This window comes from Gorilla gorilla, chromosome 16 (genome assembly GCF_029281585.2).
Source record: "Gorilla gorilla gorilla isolate KB3781 chromosome 16, NHGRI_mGorGor1-v2.1_pri, whole genome shotgun sequence".
NCBI lineage: Eukaryota > Metazoa > Chordata > Mammalia > Primates > Hominidae > Gorilla > Gorilla gorilla.
The window spans coordinates 59,198,553-59,221,175 of record NC_073240.2 but is presented as its reverse complement, the minus strand read 5'-3'; the positions used below and the strand labels follow the sequence as shown (position 1 = coordinate 59,221,175).

The following is a 22,623-nucleotide window of genomic DNA, read 5'->3' as shown; positions in this document are numbered from 1 at the left end:
GTCTAGATGAGGGGCTAGCAATCCATGGCCTGACAAATCTGGTGCACCATGTGTTTTTGTGAATAAGGTTTACTGGAACACAGCCAGGTCCATTTGTGTATCTATTATCTGTGGCTGCTTTTGTGCTACAATAGCAGAGTTGAGTAGTTTTAACAGACACCTATGGCCTACAAAAGGAAAAATATTTACTGTGTGGCCCTTTATAGAGAAAAGTTTGCTGAACCTTGCTTTACACAGTCAACAACACAATACATCAAACCCTAATCTATAATGTTTGCCAATTTCCATGTATAAATACAGCCATCATGGCTGGTGTTAAGCTCCCACTGTGATGTTACTGATAACGGAGTTGGGAAGAGATTCACTTTGGTGTACCACTGAATAGTATTTCCACCACACAGTACGACAGACGGAAATAACCTTACAGACAGAGACAGTAGTAAAATGAGAACAGAGGAGTTTTGAGTATTTATTACTGTCATTTTAAACATTTGTTTCATTGTAAGTTCTATAATGTAATTTTAAAATAATGGCTATGTTTAAAAATCAGCTTGCAAAATTCTTGAAAATTTAGCAATTGGCTTTGTGAGAGGGTGAGGGCTTTCATCTTCCCTGGGGAAAATATGATCCCAGCCCATGTAGGCGACGCATCTCACCAAACTTCAGGCCCTGGGGGTGAGCGCTGCACGTGGTAAGGGCATGGGAGGGTCTTGTGAGCATCAGAAGTCTTAAACTTGAAGAAAGAAGCCTCTTGTGTGTAGCAGAGGCCCCAACCCCACCTGTTGACTAGAAAACTGCCATGCACTGTGGTCACCGTGTGGGAGTAAAACCATGAACTTCCACCCACCATAGGCAGAGGTGAATCATTCAGACAGAGCCATCCAGAAGGCACAGATGGCTTCCTGACCCCATTTGACCTGGGCTGGGCACTCCATGGAGCTCAAGCTCAAGGTCGGCTCTGTCAGCCCCAAACCCCAGCTTTCTGCTTTGGAAGTACCAACTTATATCCCCACCCTTTTCCCCAGCCCAGGAAGGGAGTAAAGCCAAAGGGGTTCCAGGGGAACCTAAGACCTTGGCCTGGGAAGGGGATGGTTGGGACCCATGTGACTGGGCATGACCAGAACGAATTGGTGTTTTCCCTAAGGAAATCCCATGCCCCATACTCTCCCCTGCCAGCTGCTCTGTGGCCTTGGAGACAAGCTGTTTCTCTGGTTATTTGCTCCAAGTTCACCCAGAGCTGGAAGACAAATATGGCTGAGGCACCTGCATGAAACAGCAGGGAGAGAACAGGTGCTCAGGAGTCACTGGGCTGGGTTCCCATCTTGCCATCACCTCTGCATGTGTGACCTTGGGCTTGTCACTTAATCTCTCTGAGCCTGTTTCCTTATAGGTTAAACAGCTCACAGAATCACTGTGGGGTCAACTGAGATAATGTATGTGAAGACATACTGCAAATAGCAAATGTGGCACCAGGACATCTGCTGAAACAACAGGTGCTGAGGAACCCACATTCTATCCATTTTTTTTCTTGTTCTTTTTCTTTTTTTTTTTTTTTTTTGAGACAGGGTCTTGCTCTGCGTGATCGTGGCTCACTGCAGCCTCGCTCTCTGTGGCTCAAGCAATTCTCCCACCTCAGCCTCCCCAGTAGCTAGGACTATACCAGGCCTGGCTGATTTTTTTTACTTTTAGTAGTTGGGATTTCACCATATTGCCCAGGCTGGTCTTGACCTCATGGGGTCAAGCAATCCACCTGCCTCGGCCTCCCAAAGTGCTGGGATTACAGGCATGAGCCACCGCGCCAATGTACGGAACCCACACTCTGTAATGAGAGTTGCCAGCAATTGGGGCCAAATTCTTCCAACTCCAGGGCTCTCAAAGAAGCAGTCTCTATTCCCATCACCACCTTCCCCCAGCCCATGTTAGACAGACAAGTGGGAGAGGGAGAGTAGGAATTGCTGGGAGAATAATTTAGTTCTCTTCTTCCCATTGTTAGTCTCTAGAGTTCAAGTTGGGGGACCGATTAGAATCACTTACCAAGAATGCGGAATGAGGGTGCCTGCAGGAGGCAGAAATGGTCATGTTGTTCCAGGCTGTATGCTGGCTGAGATGTTGCTATTCTAGGTCCCATCTGGTGCTGGGGATATGAGGATGGAGTTTTGGAGAGAGACTGACCTGTATCCATAGGAGTTTATGGGACTGTGTGGCAACGTGGGGGTTGTGCCTGCTTTAGCCATCTGAAGAGAGGAGGCTCAGCCAAGCGGGGAGAAGAAAAACTATGAGGCAGTGTACCTGAGGGGATGGGTCCCCACACCTCAGCTCCCATCAATCCTCAGAGGCAGGGAAGAAGACTGAAGTCATTTCTGAGACTTTGTACAGGAGGACAGAGTAGGAGGGGCATGGACCTTTGGAGAAGCCAAAAGGGGCCACAGCTGTCCTTAGTGACAAATGGGCTGGGCTCACACCGATAGGGCCCTCAGAAAACCACATCCACATCTTCACAGGCCAAGGCCACCAGCAGCAGATGGGACCACAGTGAACCAGAGCAAGAGCAGACCACTCACAAGAGATGAGGACCTCTGTGTCCCCCAGCTGTACCCTCACTACCAGCTCCCAGTCCCATGGGGGTTGGGTTCTGAAAAATGAGGGGCAGCAGTCCCAGGACCAGGCCTCACCCTGCCCTCCCACCCCATCCCACTCCACCCTACCCCATGGTGCTCCAGAGAAAAGAAGAGTGAAAGAGCAGAACTATCCTATCCCCTCCTCACTGCAGATTCCATCTTCTTTGAGTCTAGCTCATGAGAGAAGGGAAGAATGTCAAATCAGATGTGAGATTGAGGCTTTAGAATAAAGTAAAATAACTTAATAATCGAACTGACCAAAAGTTAAAGGAATCTTCCCAGGATGCTATAAAGGGATGGAAGCATATAACTTGATAGTGCGTGGCTGAAGGCTGGAATGGGAGAAATAGAAAACAGTTTCACGTTCACACTCTTCTAAATTCAGACTGCTCAATAAACCCTGAACATAAGCCTTAGTTTTTGTAGTAGGTGGTCCCTTCGAACTTGATGGATTGGATCAAATACATTTATAGGCAGACATTCTCAAACTTTGGTGCCTGTTTCAGAATCACCCAGAGGGTGCGTTAAAACACAGACTGCCGGGCCCCATACCCAGAGTTTCTGATTCAGGAGGTCTTGGGTGGGATGGAGAATTTGTCTTTCAAACAAGTTCCCAGGGGATGGTGATACTGTTGGCCTGGGGGCCACAATTTGAGAATCACTGTGGAATAGACGAAAGCATCACTGAGATGTGTATTCAACATACACAGCCTTGAAAATAGGGCCCCGAGCATCCTAGGATGCCAATGAAAGTGCTGGTTTTATTTATCTCACCCATCTGCTTCCTCTGGGAGGAACGATGCTTGAGCATTGTGTTGGTTCTCCAGTGTGTTACAGAACTAACTGAAAATCCCTTTGCCCTACAAATGAGTCTGTTATGCCGCCCAGGATTTTCCCCACACTCACGAGGTCTGCTCTGCCCAGGTAGATTGGCTACGATAGCACACCTTCGAGTGGGGCGCAAGGTGCAGAGCCACAGCTGTGTGAGCGGGGCAGGAGCATCCTCCTGCTTGCCTCTGTGGAAGCAGGAGCCGCCCTTGCCTCCCGCTGATCCTCGTGCCTCACAGCCAGTCCTCCACGGTCTGCTGGCATCTCCTCCTCCAACGGAGTGAACCTCCCATGTGGATCCTGATCAGTCCCGTTTGGGTAAAGTTGATCCTATCCAAGTGGTGGATAGGATGGTTCCCAAATCAGACCAATCAGAGATCCCATTCTCCTGCCTGTGGCCATCTATTCAGGGGTGGACACCTAGCCAGAATCATTTCTGGAACATGTGCCATAGGTATGTGATGAAGTATGGTCTCTCTGGAAGTTTGAGTTCCAAGGACTGAGGAATCTGGCACTCTGAAGTGTTATGAAGGGAGGAGGGGGTGGGGAGCGAATGAAGAAACGTGGTGACTTTATTAAGGTCATAGATCCAGCTGTCCCTGAAGCTTATAATTTGGACATCTCTGTTACATGAGTAAATAAATTCCCCACAAGTTAATTTGGTTTGGATTATTATTCTTGTGACCCAAAGTCTCAACGAATTCACTTACTTACCTGCCTTTTTCATATCTCCAAATATGTTGACTTTCCTCCACCCCACTGCTCTACCTGTCATTCGAGGCCTGGGTCTCAGTAACAGCCTCCCAATCCTGTGCCGGTCAGGGCCTTTGATTGCTCTGGGGATACATGCCTCCAAGTAATGAATCCCAACCGATTGCTTGCCCAGTCCACTAGACTTTGATGGGGAGGGTAGCCTGCCTTCAGTAAACCATGATTCTTCCTAGTATGTTTCCTGGGGAAGGAAGGCAGCACTGATAAATTGCAATTGCAGCCTCATCATGGCTTATAATGTGGAGTCCCGCTGCAAAGAAAAAGTTGTCTGCCTCCAAAGACCTCTAGTATTCATCAGGAAACTCCCAGAGTCCTTAGACTGTACCCCTTTATTGCCCTGGGCCCAGTTTTACCTGTAAACCCTGACTGCTGCAGGGAAAATCGCTTACGGACCATTGGTAAAAACTAGCACAGTGGGCTCTTATCAATACCAGGCATTTCTTACCACTTTCACTCAATAAAGTTAGCAAAACATCCCGGTGGCAGGACTGTGACCTACTCAGTACTTTGACCTTCCTAGTACCTAGGTATAGCAGACCACCAGTGGGTAGCTTGTGTGGTCCCAGACCCATGTAACATTTCAATGCATTTCCAAAATACATAGATCCACGTATTTATGGAAATTGACCTTTAACTGACGATTTCCTACAAAAAGATTTAAATTGCATATTGTTCACTGAAACTTAATAAAATTCTCCTTAAGACAGTGCTGTTCTTTTTCCCAAGTGCCAAACACTGCCAGCAGCCTCATCTCTCCCATGATTGGTCTCTAATGCTTCCCACTCTTGTTCTGAGGCAGTTCTTCAGGTGGGACGCAGGACCAGCAACAGAATCAGCATCACCTGGGACATCGTTAGAAATGCACATTCCTGGGCCCCACCCTAGGCCTATTGAATCAGGAACTCTAGAGTGGGGGCCACAATCTGTGTTTTAAAAAGCTCTTCAGTGGGTTGTGATGCACACTCAAGTTTCAGAACCAGTGACCTAATTGATTTAGCTCCTGACTCAGTTTCCATACCACACTCAGAAACGCAAAAGACCAGAAGAGGCAAAGAGGGGACAACCTATTGCTCCTCAAGCAAGCTCTTGGGGGTCTTGACTCTTGCCCCAGATCATATATGAGTGGTATCACCCCATAAGACGGGCAATTTTTCTACTAAGGTTCTAAGGGTCTCTCCATACTGTCACACTGATGACTCTGGACAGAGGACAGGCTGGTCCCTCTGGTTTTTGTTCCAGAGCCTTGGAGGACATTAGAATATCTGATGGTGGGTACAGGGTGGGACCAACACCACCAGACAAAGCAGAATGGAGTGGAATAGAAAGGTCTCCAAGGGAAGAAACAAATGCATTTAAAACCCAAGGCCGGGCATGGTGGCTTACACCTGTCTGTAATCCCAACACTTTGGGAGTCCGAGGCAGGGGGGATCTCTTGAAGTCAGGAGTTCAAGACCAGCCTGGCCAACATGGTGAAACCCTGTCTCTACTAAAAATATAGAAATTAGCAGGGTGCGGTGGCGCATGCTTGTAATCCCATCTACTTGGGAGGCTGAGGCAGGAGAACCTGGAGGCGGAGTTTTCAGTAAGCCAGGATCGTGCTACTGCACAGCGTGGTTGACAGAGTGAGACTCTGTCTTAAAAAAAGAACAAATGCATTTAAAACCCATTCCTCCCAGCAACCTGCATGGATTACAAAGCCACATTTATCTTTCAAAGTAAATAGCAATCAGTCCCAAGCAGCAAGGAGACTCAAATAATGGCCAACATGTGTTGATATTGACAGTGACCCATAACTCTTCATGTCTTTGGCAGAGAATGTTGGGTGGCATTTTAATTCCAAGCCATCAAATGAGAAGGAGAGAGATGCACCTCTGCTGTGGATCTTAGCAGAGCATCCTTGCAAATACAACCCAATGAGCATAGAGTTTAGTCCTAATTGATGGCTGCCAACATGCTTCATAACAGTCCATTATCCAGGTGGGTTGCACAGTGGCTGAAGCATGGAGCAGCTGAGCCTGGGGTGCTCGCAGACCGGCGTCTGAGTAGCCATCTAGGAAGGACAAAGGGCCCTTGGAGCCTCCCCAGCATGACTAATCGCTCCCTCCTCCCCTGGGCTCCCACCTCTGAGCCCCCACTGCCCGTCGTGTGCACCTAGTGCTTTCCGGCCTGCCAAGCCCTCTTCCAAAGTCTCTCCTGCTTCTCTTCTCACGGTTTTCTCATCATGTGTAGCCAGTCCCAAGCCTGGTTTTTGTCCTTCAGGGGAGACAAGCCTTTCTCCCACTTGTCAGTTTTGTCTGAGAGTGCAGATTACTGGCCCCCACTTTCTGTTCTGTCATTTGAAAAAGGTATTTTAGTTACCGTTTAGTTACTACTTGCCACTCTGCTGAGTATTTTTGCATATATTTCACTGAATCCATATTAGCTGTGTGATGTTGGGCCAGGCATCTGACTTTTTAAGCCTGTTTTCCCATTTTTAAAATGGGGACAATACTAGCATCTTCCTTTGAGGGTTGCTGGGGGTTACGTGGAATCTTCCAGGGAAGCTCCTAGCCAGGCCTGGCATATGGTGAAGGCCCACTTAGGCCTGCCGGCCTCTGCCAGTGCTGAGTGAGGTGCTCTCCTTCACAGCCTGAGAGCCTGAGCCAGCCACGCTGCAGGGCACCTGCGGTCTGTTTTAGGTCTCCTCCTCAGGGAGGGAGTGCATCTTATTGACCTTTGCCTCCCTATCCTTGAGCACAGGTTTGATGCAGAGTATGTGCTTGATAAATGCGTGTGAAGTTAGGAAGGAAAGGAGGAAGACTGTAGGTGAGCCCCAGAAAGCCCCAGTCCTGAGCTAAGAAGAGGGGGCTGGGGGACCCTGATGGGGACATAACACATGCCTTCACCTGGCTTGATGGGAAAACTGCAAGAAACGGCTTGGAAACTGCTTAGAAACGTTTTGGCAGACAGGAAGGGACTTGAAGAGCTCCCAACCTTAGTCCACGTGAGAGGAGAGTGATTTATCCAAAGTCACACAGCCATTTGGTGACAACATTTGGGCCCTAATTTATGGCTGAAGTTTGCTAGTGTGCCCAGTATTTGATACCATGTTAGGAACTTGTTGCAAAGGGCTTGAGCATCAGCAGGAATACACATTACCAGAAACAGCCAGAAGACCCTAGGGGAGGCAGCTTGGTGTAACTTTTTAGGTCCCACTTAAGCAAAATGCTAGACGTAGTATAAAGGGATATCCAGCTGGATTTGAGTCAAAGGCCTGTGTCTTATTCTTCTTTGTATTTCTTCCCATTTCCTTGTTCCTCCAGTGCTAGAACACTGCCTTATATTTAGCTGTAGGTGCTAATTACCAGTTCACTGAAGAAATGAGAAGTTGTTTTGTGACCTTTAGAACTTCGCTTCTCAAAGTGTAGTTCAGGGACCAGTGGCATTGGCGTCACCCAGACCAACTGTTAAGAATTCAGGATCCTGGAGCCCATCCCAAATCTACTTTTAAAAAAACATTCATTGTATCAAGCTCTCCAGGTGATTCAAAGGCACATTAAATTTTGAGAAGCTCTGGCCTGGAAAGCACAATTTGAAGCTGGGAGAACTTAAAACTCTCATTGAGGTCCTGAGCATTGTGGTGAAGTGACACATGCAAGAAAACAATGCAAACATGATATGTATGTGCCTCTTCTCACTCCTGCTGGTCTGGAAGTGGTTTTCTGGTTCCACAGAAACTCACAAGACTTGGAATCACTTCTGTAAGACCTATAATGGGAACACAGCCAACTTCTCGTATACGTGTGTGTTTTCCAGAGAAGACTTGTGGTCTGGACGGCAGCTCTCCCTCTCAGTCGATGGTCCTGTCACAGATGTCGAGCACAGACTAGTCAAGAGTCCAAGCGATTTCAGAGCCCCAGTGGCCACTTGTAGATGGGGAAGTAGGGCAGGGCCTGAGCTAGGTCACCTGGGTCTCTGGGATGCTTTCCATGAGCTCCGGCAGGGGTACAGAATTTGTCAGATGAAATTACTTAAAACTAATTTCCTTTTTTTGAGATGGAGTCTAGCTCTGTTGTCCAGGCTGGGTGCAGTGGCGCAATCTCGGCTCACTGCAACCTCCACCTTCCTAGGTTTGAGTGATTCTCCTGCCTCAGCCTCCCAAGTAGCTGGGACTACAGGCACGTACCACCACACCTGGCTAATTTTTGTATCTTTAGTAGAGAAGGGGTTTCACCATATTGGCCCGGCTGGTCTCGAACTCCTAACCTCAAGTGATCTGCCTGCCTCTGGCCTCCCAAAGTGCTGTGGTTACAGGCATAAGCCACCTCGCCTGGCCAAAACTCACTCACTTTTTAAAGGTGTGTGTTGCTTAGCCCTCTGATGAAGATTCAAACATGCAACAGTCATTTGCCACGTGCCTGCTCCATGCCAGGCCTGTGTGGGTCCTGGGGAAACAACAGTAGCTAAGACTGGCCACTGCCCTTGGGGTGCTTATCCTCCAGCAGGGAGAGAGGTGTGCAAGCAGATAGCTGGGTGCAAGGAGCCAGCGCCATGGGAGAGAGGTCCGCAAGAGGCCATGGGACGGTGGGCAGCACAGATGAGTGTGAGAATTGGCAGCAAGTAACCAAGATGCTTACAACCTCAGACACTGGGGAGACATGTCAGAGGCTCAGCAAACAGGGCAACAGGAGGATCTTGAGTGGATCCCAGTCTGAAAAACGCTATAAACAACTATCCTGGGACAACTGGGAAAATTGGAGTAAGGTCTGGATATTGGATGGTATAAAATTATTTTTAATTTTCTGAGGTGTGGTGATGGTACTGGGGCTATGTAGGAGAATGTCCTTAGTAAGAGGCATTCATTCCAGCTACTCAGGAGGCTGAGGCATGAGAATCGCTTGAACCCAGGAGGTGGAGGTTTCAGTGAGCCAAGATCATACCACTGCACTCCAGCGTGGGTGACAGAGTGAGACTCTATCTCAAAAAAAGAAAGAAATACTAGCGTATAAATATTTAGAATTGAAGTATCATGATGTCCACAACTTTCATATGGGATATGTATGTGTGTGTCTTTTTCTCTCTTCCTTTCTCCCTCTTATCTCAACTGGTTTTACAAGTCACACACATATAAATATGCACATAGAGATAAAGCAAACATACGAAAATGCAAACAGTTATTGAGTCTATCTGGAGGGAATATGGAAATTCATTGTATCCTTTAAACTTCTTTCTGTAGTTGAACACTTTTGTAATAAAAAGTAGAGAAAAACACTGGGAGTAGCATATGAATCGGGTGAGTATTATATGACTATTTAGTAAATAGATGCGTACACATGTTAGTTTTGTGACCAGCAATGGATAGTTTCAAAGTGCGTTCACTTACATGGTCTCATTTCACCCTCAAAACAGCCCAGTGGGGGTCTCTATAATAGTAATCTTCTCTTTACTAATGACTGACCGAGGTCTGCAGGCCTTGAGTGATTTGTTCAAGGCCACGTGCTGGGAAGTGATGGAGCTGGGACTCAGGCCCAGGTCTTTCAACTCCAAATCTGGTCTCTTTTCTCACCCAAAGTCTCCGTCAGGGACCCATGGTTTATTTCCGCTGTTCCAGGAGCCCCTGTTTATGCCAGGATCTTGTAGCCCAGACATGAAGAGGAGCCCAGGAGTTTGTCCTCCTAGCCCCAGCTCTGTCCTCAGGCACCAGCCATCATCCCACCCTTCTAATTTGGGCTTGACCCTTCTATTCGGGAAGGGAGGCAGGCACATGATGAGAAAGTGGCAGCCGGCCTTGACCCTTTCCCCTCGTCTGAGGCCTGGGCGAGTCTAGGCAACCCCCTGGCTGAAGCCAGCCTGTGTGGGAGAAATACCTCTCAAAGCCAGAGGGAGCAGGTTTGGGGTCCACACTGAGCACACCCATGCAGAGTTGATGGTTCCACAAGGCGCCAAGCCAGAGGGTGAGTTTCATCACTCACTCACACATGAGCCAGCTAAACGGCGCCTTCTTGGTCTCCTGCCGGTTATTGCTTATGCTGCCAGAAAGTCCCAAACATTCTGCTGAAGAGGACAGATGCCTCTCCCCAGCCCAGGCTCCCTGAGCCCTCACTCCCCATCCCACCCTGCTAGCGGCCGGCCAGCCGGCTCCTGTGTGTCTCAGCAGGGCTGCTGCTTCCTGCACCCTTCAGCACAGGCCCCCTGTTTGGGCCTGGTGTGGACTTACTACTCACTTTCAAATTTCCTGTGTATTTGTAAGCCTTTTTTCAAAAGCGGAAGCCTTCCGGAGAGTTGCTGAAGCTCAAATAGAACAAAGAGAGATTTGCAGTGTCCACTGTATTCCCAGTGCCAAGCCCAGGACCCGGGTCACAGCAGGGCCTAGCAAAGTGTTTGCTGGGTGTAATGGGCTGAACTTTGTGTTCCCTCAAATTCATACATTGAAGTTCTAACCCTCAGTACCTCACAATGTGACTGCTTTTGGAGCCAGAGTCTTTAAAGAGGTGATTTGGGGGAAATAAGGTCACTGGGGTGGGCCTTAATCCAATATGACTGGGGTCTTTATAAAAAGAGGAGATTGGACACAGAAACATAGAAGACTGTGTGCAGACAGAAGAGACGCAGCCATCAGAAGACAAGGAGAGAGGCCTCAGAAGAAACCCACCCTGCTGACCCCTTGACCTCAGACTTCTCACTTCTAGAACTGTGAGAAAATACATTTCTGTTGTTGAGGCCACCCAGTCTGTGGTCCTCTGTCCTGGCAGTCCTGGCAGACTGCTAGACTGTGTGAATATTGAGTGACCATGTTGGGGTCCTAGCACAAGGCCTGGCACAGAGCTGGTGTGTGGCGAAATCTCTGACATCCAGAAACCACCCTCTGAGTATGGAGAGCCAAATTGGTCATTTGTTTATCTTCCAGGAATGAGTGGATAGGCTCACTCACGAATGCCTTCTTGCAGTTCTTCCTGCTTTAACACCTTCCCAATCATTAACCTCAGGAAGGGGAGTCCCTCTATGTGGCACAAAGGTGGGGGCCAGGGCATGAACAATACTACACCAAGAGTGCCCAACTGTGGAATAATTCCTAGACCTGTGTCGCAGGCAGGAAGGAGACTGTCAGGCCTCTGAGCCCAAGCTAAGCCATCATAGCCCCTGTGACCTGCACGTATACATCCAGCTGGCCTGAAGAAACTGGAGATCCACAAAAGAAGTGAAAATAGCCTTAAGTGATGACATTCCACCATTATAATTTGTTTCTGCCCCACCCTAACTGATCAATGTACTTTGTAATCTTCCCCACCCTTCAGAAGGTTCTTTGTAATTCTCTCCCCACCCTTGAGAATGTACTTTGTGAGATCCACCCCCTGCCTGCAAAACATTGCTCCTAACTCCACCGCCTATCCCAAAACCTGTAAGAACTAATGATAATCCACCACCCTTTGCTGACTCCTTGTTCAGACTCAGCCCGCCTGCACCCAGGTGAAATAAACAGCCTTGCTGCTCACACAAAGCCTGCTTGGTGGTCTCTTCACATGCGTGAGACAGAGATTTGCATGAAAGGAGCTTTCTCAGGTGTTGTCTTGATACTACCAAGCCACCGAGGAGCCGTGGAGGGTCCTTTTCAGCTCATAAAAACAACCTGGAAGATAGAGGATTCTTGGATGGAGGAAAAAGCTTCAGCTCTTTCGAAATATCCCTGGTGACCTTAAAAGTAGCCCAGAATTTTCAAGCTTGACATCACAGGGCTGTGCCTTCTGTGGGCTGCCTGGGTTTGTGCTCACATCTGTGTTTCTGGGCTTGACTTTGGGTAGCCAGGGGCAGTGATGGAGGCTGAGATGTGAGGGGTCCAGGGCTTCATCCAGAGGTTTTTCCCCTTGGGCCACTGAGGCTGCTCCTGGCCATCGCTCACAGTTGTGTAAGGTGAGCAGAAACTTCTGATAAGTAGTGGCCAGACCCACGGAAGTTGAGAATATGTCCCAGGCTCCCCTATCCAAAATGGGATATCTCAGCCAGGCACAGTGGTTCAGGCCTGTAATCCCAGCACTTTGGGAGGCCGAGGTGGGCAGATCACTTGAGGCAGGAGTTCAAGACCAGCCTGGCCAACATGGAGAAACCCCGACTAAACTAAAAACAGAAAAATTAGCTGGACATGGTGGTGCATGCCTGTAATCCCAGCTACTTGGGAAGCTGAGGCAGGAGAATCGCTTGAACCCTGCAAGCGGGGATTGCAGTGAGCTGAGATCACGCCACTGCACTCCAGCCTGGGCAACAGAGCGAGACTCAGAAAAACCAAAAACAACCCCCCAAACCAAATGAGATATCTCTGAAGGCTCAGATACCCATGTGGGCTCTGAGAGGGACACCAGAACCACTAGAAGTAAGCATCAATGAGAATCACAGGACCTTGGGAGGCTTGGAGGCTTCTTCTGCCTCTGCCCTTCAGGCAAGCCCATGTTTCAGCTATACCAGAGAGGAAATTATTAGCTGAGTGGTCTAAGGAGAGTTTGCAACACTCTGAGCCACAATTTCCCCATCTGTGAAGTGGGGATAATACCTATCTCACAGGGTGTTTTTGTGGATTCATTGACAGAAATAGGCAAAGAACTTGGCACATTTAAATATTCTTAAAAATAATGGTTTCTGTTGTTCTGTACATCTTAGTTCAATTCAAGAAATGTAAGAGTTTTCTTCCAAACAGCATCAAATACCTATTTTCATTGTCAGCACTTAATCAAACACTGCTGCATGTCTGGCCCTCAATAAAACAGTTCCGGGCAAGAAATGGCATAAGGGTCATTGACTGCGTGGGCTGTTCTTACAGAATCCCATCTTTGTCCTCTGGGTGTCTGGGAATCTTTGAATTGCTAGAGGCAAATGAGTCAATTAAGGTTCAGTTAGGGTAAAAGGTCACATGCTTAAAATGGATAGAACTTTGCTTCCACATTTCTCTTTCCCGATAATATTTAAATAGCTGATACCAGGGAAGGTCACCACTGCAGATCTCCTGGCACCACGATGACCATTCTAATCAGTCCCATTCACACCCAGAATGTCAGTGTGGAAGGGACACTATTACTCCTGAGAGATCAGAGGTAAGGAGGTAAAGGGCATCACCCAAAGCTGTGCAGCTAGGGCATAGGTATTAAGAGACCTCAAACGCATTCCCCAAGTTCCTTTGGGAGAGACTACACGAAAACACAACACAGCAACAAAAACCAGCTCTGCCGTCAGCCAGACCATAATATTCACAAGTGAATGGAGACAATGCCCACCGAACAGAAACATGTGCAGCACAGACCCTCCACATCTGTGTTTGCATCAAGACAGGGAGGAGGCCACTCCAAAATCAAAAAACATGACTAAACATTTCCCTCTTCTGACTAACAGGAATGACTTGTGTTCCTGTATCAAAGCCAGCTCAGCCCTGTTTTCATCTTCCCATCTGCTAGATCATTTATTGATTATATTAAATAATAATTAGTGATAATTAACTATTAAATTATTATGATGCCGAATCATTGAATTGGACTCCTTTTTGACAGAATCCAATCCAGAATTCCCCTTGCTTTCCACCCCTTCCTTAGACTCAACCAGCACAGGCCCAAGTCTGGAGTGAGCTCTCCCTTGCTGCAGTAAACCACAGAAACTGACTTGCAATTGATGTCAGCTGTGTTCCCCATGGTCCGCGGATAGTGAATATTTACGTCTCTAAAATGGGAATAAGAATTCCTACCCAATATTCTTTACAGGGCTACTGTAAGAATCAAGTCATATAATGTAGGTGGGAATGAATTTTTAAAGTGGAAATTGCTGTTAAGTCTATAAGTGAGTATGACGTGGAATTTCCAAATGGTTCTCTTTTCAGATGTAGAATAAGATATTTTTAAGATGGAAGATTCATATTAAGCTTCTGTTATGTGCTCCTGCTTCAGTTTCCTGGGTGTTAATCCTTCCCATGATTTAGTGTTAAGCACAGCAATTCATAAGAAAACTTCAAAGAGACTTGCTCCAAGCCTTGAGGCCTGCCTTGGAGGAAGAGCTGAATGTTTGTGGGTGTAGGGCCAGGTGAGCTTGCAAAACTGGTCCCTGCTGGGCCCCACCCCTGCCCTTGCCTGCTGGGAACCTTGCTCTCTATCAGGGAGTGGCCAGGGTTTTAGCCAGGCTGAGATAAGGCTATCAATCCATCTGGGAAAGGCAGCCTTTTAAAAACAACCCCCCTCATCAGTGGTCTGCCTTGCCTCCAGGATGAGGACAAGACTTTTGAGGATGGCCCTTCCTGTCCTTCCCTCTGGCCACTTCTTTTTATGTACCCCATCCAGGGCCACCCCAAAATCTCAAGAATTCCCAACTTCACTCTCCCTTTTCCAGCCTCTGAGTCAAGCAAGGCTGGTCCATGGTTTTTTTTCCCTCTGCTTACAATGTCCTTCCACTTCTTGAAGGAAACTTCAAGATTCAACTCAGGTATCACCTCCTCTGTAAAGGCTTCTCAGCTAACCTCCGCTGCCTCAGGGCTCTTGTAACATTTTGTATGTAGTGTTATTTACAAACTAATTGCATTGTGTTGAAATTATGTGCCTCTCCCAACCTCCAACCTCCCTGCCCCCACACACACCCCATAAGGGGCTAGAGACCCTGGCACAGTGGGAAGTCCTTGGTGAATGGATGTATGCTTTTTCATTTTTGTACCCTCAGGGATATACTTTCCTACTGACCATGGGGCCTGGTACACAGCGGACAGTTTAATAAATGCTGTCACAGCTGCTGTTGATCTTGTTATGTTTCAGTATAAAGCAGTTTGTTTTCTTACCACTTTGGTTTCTCTTGGGACAAGGAAGCTGGAACATTTGTCACTGGAAAGTTTTTGGCAGTCACGGAAAGGTCAGTCCTAGTCAACGGGTAACCCATAGGCTCTGCCCTGCTTTGATAATGCCCCACTCATAGGAAAAGAATTTTCTTGATCGTATTTTCAGGCCTGCCAAGGAGCCGCTCAGGGTGGATGGTTAATTAGCTTTTGCAATGATTATTTTTCTACCAATTACAAGTAATGCTCAGCTTGGGAATTTTTGTTCATTTCAAGGACTGCTTTCTTTTTAGCATGTAGATATTTTATTTTGGACAAATACATTTTCACAAATATCTTGGGGTTTTAAATACTATTGGGGTTGTAGCTACTGGGGAAGAAGTCAGTATCCAGGAGCAATAGATGTTGATTCTCACCCCTTCAACCCTAGAAAGTTAGAAGTGAAGTGAGGTTTGCCCTGTAGCCTCGTGTTGTTTCTGTAGGAAGCACCCTACCTAGCCTGGAAGTCAGTAACCTAGGTTCAAGTCTTGGTTCTTTTGGTTTTTTTCTAGTGGTTCTCTGTGGTCCCCACACCAGCAGCATCATTTGGGAACTGCTGAGAAACGTAAATATCCAAGTCTACCCCAGGCTCACTGAATCAGCAACTCTGTAGTTAGGGCCCCAGAATCTTATTTTAATAAGCCCTGGCTGGGGGCAGTGGCTCACGCCTGTAATCCCAGCATTTTGGGAGGCTGAGGCGGGCAGATCACAAAGTCAAGAGTTCGAGACCAGCCTGGCCAACATGGTGAAACCCCATCTCTACTAAAAGTACAAAAAATAGCTGGGTGTGGTGTTGTGTGTCTGTAATCCCGGCTACTCAGGAGGCTGAGGCAGGAGAACTGCTTGAACCCGGGAGGCAGAGGTTGCTGTGAGCCAAGATTGTGCCACTGCACTCCAGCCTGGGCAACAGAGCAAGACTCCGTCTCAGGAAAAACAAACAAACAAAAAAAGCAGCCTTTTAGGTGCTTCAATACCCACTACAGTTCCAGGATCACTGATCTAGTCAAACTCCTTTATTTTATCATTTCGTAGTAAATTTATTTTCTGATTATTTAAATCATGAAAGTCAATATACCATATACATACTATAACATTACATAAAGAGGGGAAGAGACAAAAGTTTAGATACAAACTCAACGGACGTGTGAACATTTTCATGCATCTTCTTCCAGCATTTTTTCTCAAACACATGTATTTTCACACAGTTGTAATCACAGGACACACACAATGAGGTCTGCTCTTCATGTTGGAACATAAACACTACTCAGCGTTGCCACCTACACATCTTCCTGAGAACTATTTTTAAGGGCCACTGCCAGTCCACTGGAGAGCCATGCCAGAACTGACTTCACCAGGCCCTGAATATGAACCTGCACATGTGGAGGTGAAAATGCTGTAGACAAAGAGGGCTCCGCTTGCATTCCACGCATTTCATTCTCTTCTCTTCACTTTTTCCCCACGCCTCCCCACCCCTAGCCAAGCCCCACTGGGGAAAAAATGAAATGAGGAATGCTTCTGGAAATAGAGCCCTAAGTGGGAAGGAAAGGGAAGTTAGCCAACAGCCTCATCTTCCAGTCACCCAGAAACTCCATTCTTCTGAGCCAGAAACCCTCTCCTGGAATACCGAAGCAGCTGAGATGTCGCTGCGCTACTTTGTGACCATGTTTAGGAATTGCACCTTCTGTGGGGCAGCCGGGTGGGCGCCCTGACTCCTCCAGGGCTGGAGTGACTGGATTTGGTCTTCTCGCCCCAAGTAGGTACCTGAATGTAAGACCTGACTGCCTTTCTTACCGCGGCTCCTCCACCAGCTGCTGGACAGACTAGGCTCGGCCCCCTTGTTCTAGTTATCACCTTGGGACTGAAGTCCAGCCTGCTGGGCAGGGATCTGGAGGGTCCTATTGGCCCCTAGTCAGCCCTTTTCCCTGGTGGGCTGGACCCCAATTCCCGGCTGAGAGTGCCCCACTCGAAACTGGTCACCGTCCTGGGGGCCAGTGCACAGCACCTTCCTGGCTGTGAGAATCGCTGTGACCTCTGTTCTATGTGGAGCCCGTGGCTGTCAGGGACACCCAGGCTGAGGCCTGGGTGGTTACATTCCCCTCATGATGAAATGGGGACTGTTCTGCCCTGTCTCGGGGCCCAGTCTCTTTCTGCCTCTCTCCCTGCTGTGCCACCTGTGATGTCCCCGCATGCCCGCAGCACTGTGGCAGCTGATGTGGAGAGGAGGGCAGGGAGAGGGCCATCGTGGGAAGCCAGGTACCAGATTCTCTTGGCTTTTGGCTGCGCACTCATTTGGCGATTCATGTTTTCGGGTCAGCTTACAGACCCCATGCCTTCAACCGTCAGCCCTGCAGTTTCTCTCTCCAGCTCAGAATGAAAGAATATGGGTTCCAGTCCTGGGTATCTGTGAGAGGCAAGCAGAGTGGAGGACAGGCTGCTGTCCCCCGCCTCTCCAGGGTGGACCTTTCAGCAGGACCACAGACCTGCTCAGTTGTAGGACTAGGAAGGCTGGCCGTGGATGGGAGGGTCTCTTGCATGGAAAAGATAGAATTTCCCTGGAATGCTGGGAGCTGGCCCTCTGCTGATTCCAGAACAGTACGCACTCTTGGAAGAATGAGTTTCATCTCCGGACTCTATCTCAAATATTAGTCATGGGTGACATTCCATGTAACTGTGGAGGCCCCTCAGAAATCTGACAGACCCTGCTGTGGTAGTGATTTTGAGTATGGCTGAACCTGCAAAGTTGGGTGCAGGTGGCAGGTCGGAAGGACAGTGGAAAATCCCTTTCCCGGGGGTCGTCTCGGGATGACCAATCTAACTGTAGCTGATCAGGGCCTTTTTATTTTATTTTTCTTGTACGTTTAAGTACGTAAATTCTCCAAACCTTAAAACCCTTTGTATATCTTTAAATATACTTAGAATCTCTAGCAATATACAGCATGAGTCTACAGTGTTTTCATAATTATGATTCAACATGTAGATTATTTAGTCCTGTTTTTTTCCCCTACATTATTGCATATACCATTTTCTTACACTTGTTTTACAAAGCTGCAAGACCAGTTGTTACTGAGCTTTTTCAGAGGTCACAGGTCCCTTTGGTAATTTGCTGAAGGTTATGACACCTGCTCCCCACTCAAAATGCACACACACACAGCCTTGGGCACCATCTCAGGAGGCTCAACGACTCTTGGAAACCCATCCTCTGTGCTAAGATCCCTGGTGTTAAACTGTGAGTGCTTAGGGGCCAGCAATAGGCTTTTGTTTCTGAACTTCATCATTATTGCCCCCAAAAGTTTCTGTGACTTCTAGTAGTAGGTATTCAAAACCATGCCTGTTCGAAGTTGGACTTAGCAGTAGCTGGAGTCCCCAACTTCAGTGGTTTGCACTTGGGCATTCACATTGTTTCCAGTTTGTTGCAGTTTAACCAGTATTGCTATCAACACCGTTCTATGGGATATTTTTTCTTTTTCTTCCTAGATGGTCTTTTCTGAAAGGTATTTGGGCTTGAAAAGCACATGTACTTTATCAGCTGTGTACCTCTGCTATTGTACAAGGAAAGCCTCATTCTCTTCTGTCAAGATACCATCCTTCAACACCCTACTCAAATGCCGCCTCCTCCAAGAAGCCTTCTTCCCTCCACTTGGAAGTAAACTCTGCTTCTCTACTCATTCCTCTCTCATGGTCCTCATCACATGCCATGTTCTAGCTGATAACATTTACATATGTGACTCAGTGGTATACCTCATGTATTTGACACACAGAACGGATCATTTTAATGACCCTCTGCTCTGTAAGACAAAAGTATTTTCAGTCATATTTATGTAAAAATCAGCAATCATCACTACTTTCTCGATTTGTTCTTATAAAGCAGTGAACAATTTTTAAAAAGACAAATACATTTTAACTTTAAGATATTCAAATGCAGTAAAAATATTTTTTGTATGAGTCCAAATTTTTACCTACCAAACAAGATGTTACAACTCATTGTTCACAATCTGTTTTATTGCTTTAAATTTTAAACACATATGAGAGGCTTACAGGGGTCACCTAGGATGAGAGAATTGAAATAATTCAAGTTCTGGTTTTTTGTTTGTACAACCACTACGTTATCATTTTTTATTTCATTTTTTATTTCAAATCTACTGTTTATGTGCAGGAGCAGGTAATAAGTGCCACTGAGGTTGGAGACATAAGGACGTCAAAGGATCTGAACCATCGCACACTTACTCTTGCAACAAGAACACGCCCCTGAGTCTGTGCATGTTGGGGCCAAGTGCATAACTGGGAGTTCTCCAGATTAATGTCAATGTAGAACACAATATTTATGAAAGGATAAATAATAAAAATGTGATGAATTTGAAGCTTACATATACGTACTATATAAAATCCAACAGTAACCACAGAGATTGTTTAGAACTTAGGCCATAAAACCATTTTTTTCTGGAAAGAGCTTTGCCTTTATCGCTGATACTCTTTTTCTTTTGGGACGGAGTTTCACTTGTTGCCCAGGATGGAGTGCGACGGCGCCATCTTGGCTCATTGCAACCTCTGCCTCCCGGGTTCAAGCAATTCTCCTGCCTCAGCGTACCAAGTAGCTGGGATTACAGGTGCCCATGACCACGCCTGGCTAATGTTTTGTATTTTTAGTAGAGATGGCATTTTACCATGTTGGCCAGGCTGGTTTTGAACTCCTAACCTCAGGTGATCCACCCACCTCGGCCTCCCAAAGTGCTGGGATTACAGGCATGAGCCACGGCGCCCGGCTGACGTTCTTTAGAATTGTGATAATGACAGGCAGATCAGCTTTTGGTTATATTTGTATTTAAATTCTCCACAGACGGTTGCTCTTTCATTGATGGCACATCCTCCCTCCACCCAGTCCCATGGCCCCCTATTCCCTCCCCACCCCACTCCCACCCCATTTGACTGTAAATTCCTGCAAGGTGGGGACGGCTGTGCAGCCCCCTGTTGTACAGTGCCCACTGCACAAGCGCAGTGGTTTGCAGGCCAAGGCCCCAGGGAGATCGCCTTGGGATGTCCTCCCTTTTCCTCTACGGGAGGCCAGATTTTCTTCCTGCATTTCAAACAAAGCAATACATCACAACAGACTGAGTACAGAAACAGGTAAGATAATCCAGCTGTCTTGTGAAGCCAGATGTTAGAGAGATTTGCAACATTTCTTTGTAAAACAACGTCACTCTTCTGCTCCATTTAAAACTTATTTGGAAAATACAAGTTATTTTTCATAAAATTACATGATATGTGTTAACATGCAAGGGTTTATTATTATTTTAAAAAGTGTTAGCAGATTTTAAAGATTTCTCAGTTTTAATTTCTAATGAAGGAAATATTGATATCTCACATAATAAACACTGTTTGGGGTCCTCAGTGATTTTTAAGAGAGGAAACGTGTGAACACAGTGTGTGAGTTGTAATCAGGCACTGCCCTACGTATGGCAGGTGCTCATGTATGCTTGTGACACTCATGAGGGACTGACTGAATAGGTAGCTTTCAGCTGCTCCTAGGATTTGCAAGCTGAGGCTCGGGTGGAGAGGAGGGAGAAGGTGCCTGTTGATAGTGGGCCCAGTACTGGGAAGGTGGGGCTTGCCAGGGTCTAGGAGCAGCAGCTGCTCTTTGGAGCAGCGTTGGCTCTCATGGCAACACCGATTGGGGAACCTGGGTCTCAGGCATTGGGGGCTGGGCATAATAAGTGTGATGTGCCATGTGGGCTTCAAGCAGCTCACTCTGTCCAGTCCCCCTTAGTGCTGAAGGGCAGGAACAACTGTCTAAATCTCCCTCTCTGTGAGAGGAACTGAGCAGAATGTTTTTCTAGAAACCTCTGGCTGTCAAATCACTGGGTGTGGGCTCGACAGAGAGCACTGCGGCCTCAGTAGACAGATTGAGGCTGCGGGTACCTCTCCCTGCTCTGCCCTGACCAGCTATGCGACCGCCGGCAACGCACTTAACTGCCAGCTTACTCAACCATATGGTGAGGATGAGATAAAATGTCCGTGGAGTGCCTGGCACATGCTGGGTGTGCAGCACATTAGTGACTCCATTAGTAAGATGTCATTAATAATAAATACTCAAAAGAAGTAGGCTGGGAGGAGGGGCTAAAGAGGAAGGGTCCTTGAGGGAGTACTTCCTGGTGCTCGATGAGTGACAGTTGAAGCTTGGCATAGATCATGGTTTCTCAGCCTCTGCACTAATAACATTTTGGGCCAGATAATTCATTGTTATCAGGGCTGTCCTGTGCATTGTAGGATGTGAAGCAGCTTCCCTGGCCTCTACCCACTAGATGCTGGAAGGGAAGCACTCTTTCCCTGGTCTTAACAACCAAAAATGTCTCCAGACATTGCCAAGTGTCCCCTGGAGGGCAAAATTGCCCCTGTTGAGAACCATTGGTGTAGAAACTTTCCTGACAAGGGCTCCACCACAGGACACCGGCTTCCCTGCAGTTTCCCCAGAAAGACATCATACCAGCCACATGCACACAGATTGGGCTCACTCATTGCAGAAAGAATTCTGCCAAGAGATTCTGCTTCCAAGAGAACAAGAGGCCTCCTGACTTGGATCCTCTTTTCTGAGGAACCCTCTTGCTAATAGTGGCCACTTCCCTCAGCATTTGCACAAACTAGGCCCCGGGGAAAGAAGCAGGCTGATCAGGACAATGAGATTGGTCAAGGAAAATCTGGACAATACCCAGAAGCCTGGGGGATGCCGTCCCTCCCTTCAACCTCTATCTCAGCACTGAGAGCTTCCAATTCCCACGGCTCCATTGCAAAAACAGTCCTGGCCAATCAACAGTAGAATGGATAAAGAAAGTGTGGCATGGTCCCGCAGTGGAATGCTACAGCAGTGAGAATGAATGAGTCTCAACTCCAGAAACTGCATGGTTGACTTTCACAAACATAATGTCAAACGAAAGAAGCCAGACGCAAAAGAGCAACTGATGTGTTTCTATTAATGAAAAATCTCCCAAAGGAAAAAGTCATATATGTTAAGGCTCAAGGGGCACACAAGGAAGGCTTTGGGGTACTGGTTCAGTTTGTGAGAACTCATTGACGATTTATGATAGAGGCCCTTTTCTAGAAGTGTGTTATAAACTTCATTAAAAAGTAAACAAACAAATACAACATTCTGGGGCAAAGGGCAGGAAAGGCCCTTTAGCAAAATCACTATGAACCAAGGGCATAAAGATTACCAGCAATTTTACCTGTATGGCTCTAAATTATTATGTAAGGGTCATTTTTGGATGTGGCTTTATAAATGAGATGATGTGTCAAAAATAATTAGTATAGTGCTTGGCACAGAAAATACTTAGTGAATGGCCATAATTAATACTGCTACTCGGTTATTAACTGGCCTATGAAGTAAAATAGTCAAATACAAAGGAACAGCCTTTTTCTCAAAGGGGAAAAAAGCTACTGAAATTTTTAGGTACATCCCCTGTTAGGGAATTTCTAATTCTCAAAGTTATTGGAGCTCTCTCCAAGGCTAGTCTTAGAGAAAAGAAAAATCTCAGACTCTACCTTAGCGTTACTAGCTCCTGACCAGTAACCAGTACCAAAACAAAGTCCCAAACACCTGTCTAGTTTGGC

General features: G+C 47.0%; 1 protein-coding gene and 1 long non-coding RNA gene across 3 annotated transcripts in view; one reads left to right on the top strand and one right to left on the bottom strand.

The window, feature by feature from the left end:
* The window catches only part of LOC109023501 (uncharacterized), a 64,058-nt gene extending 43,542 nt beyond the window's left edge, over positions 1-20,516 (top strand). Inside the window, exon 3 of the long non-coding RNA XR_002002903.3 lies at positions 18,499-20,516. This is a non-coding gene — a long non-coding RNA (uncharacterized lncRNA). The remainder of the gene's footprint in view (positions 1-18,498) is intronic.
* The window catches only part of LIPC (lipase C, hepatic type), a 160,132-nt gene that overhangs the window by 114,702 nt on the left and 22,807 nt on the right, over positions 1-22,623 (bottom strand). The window lies entirely within an intron of this gene.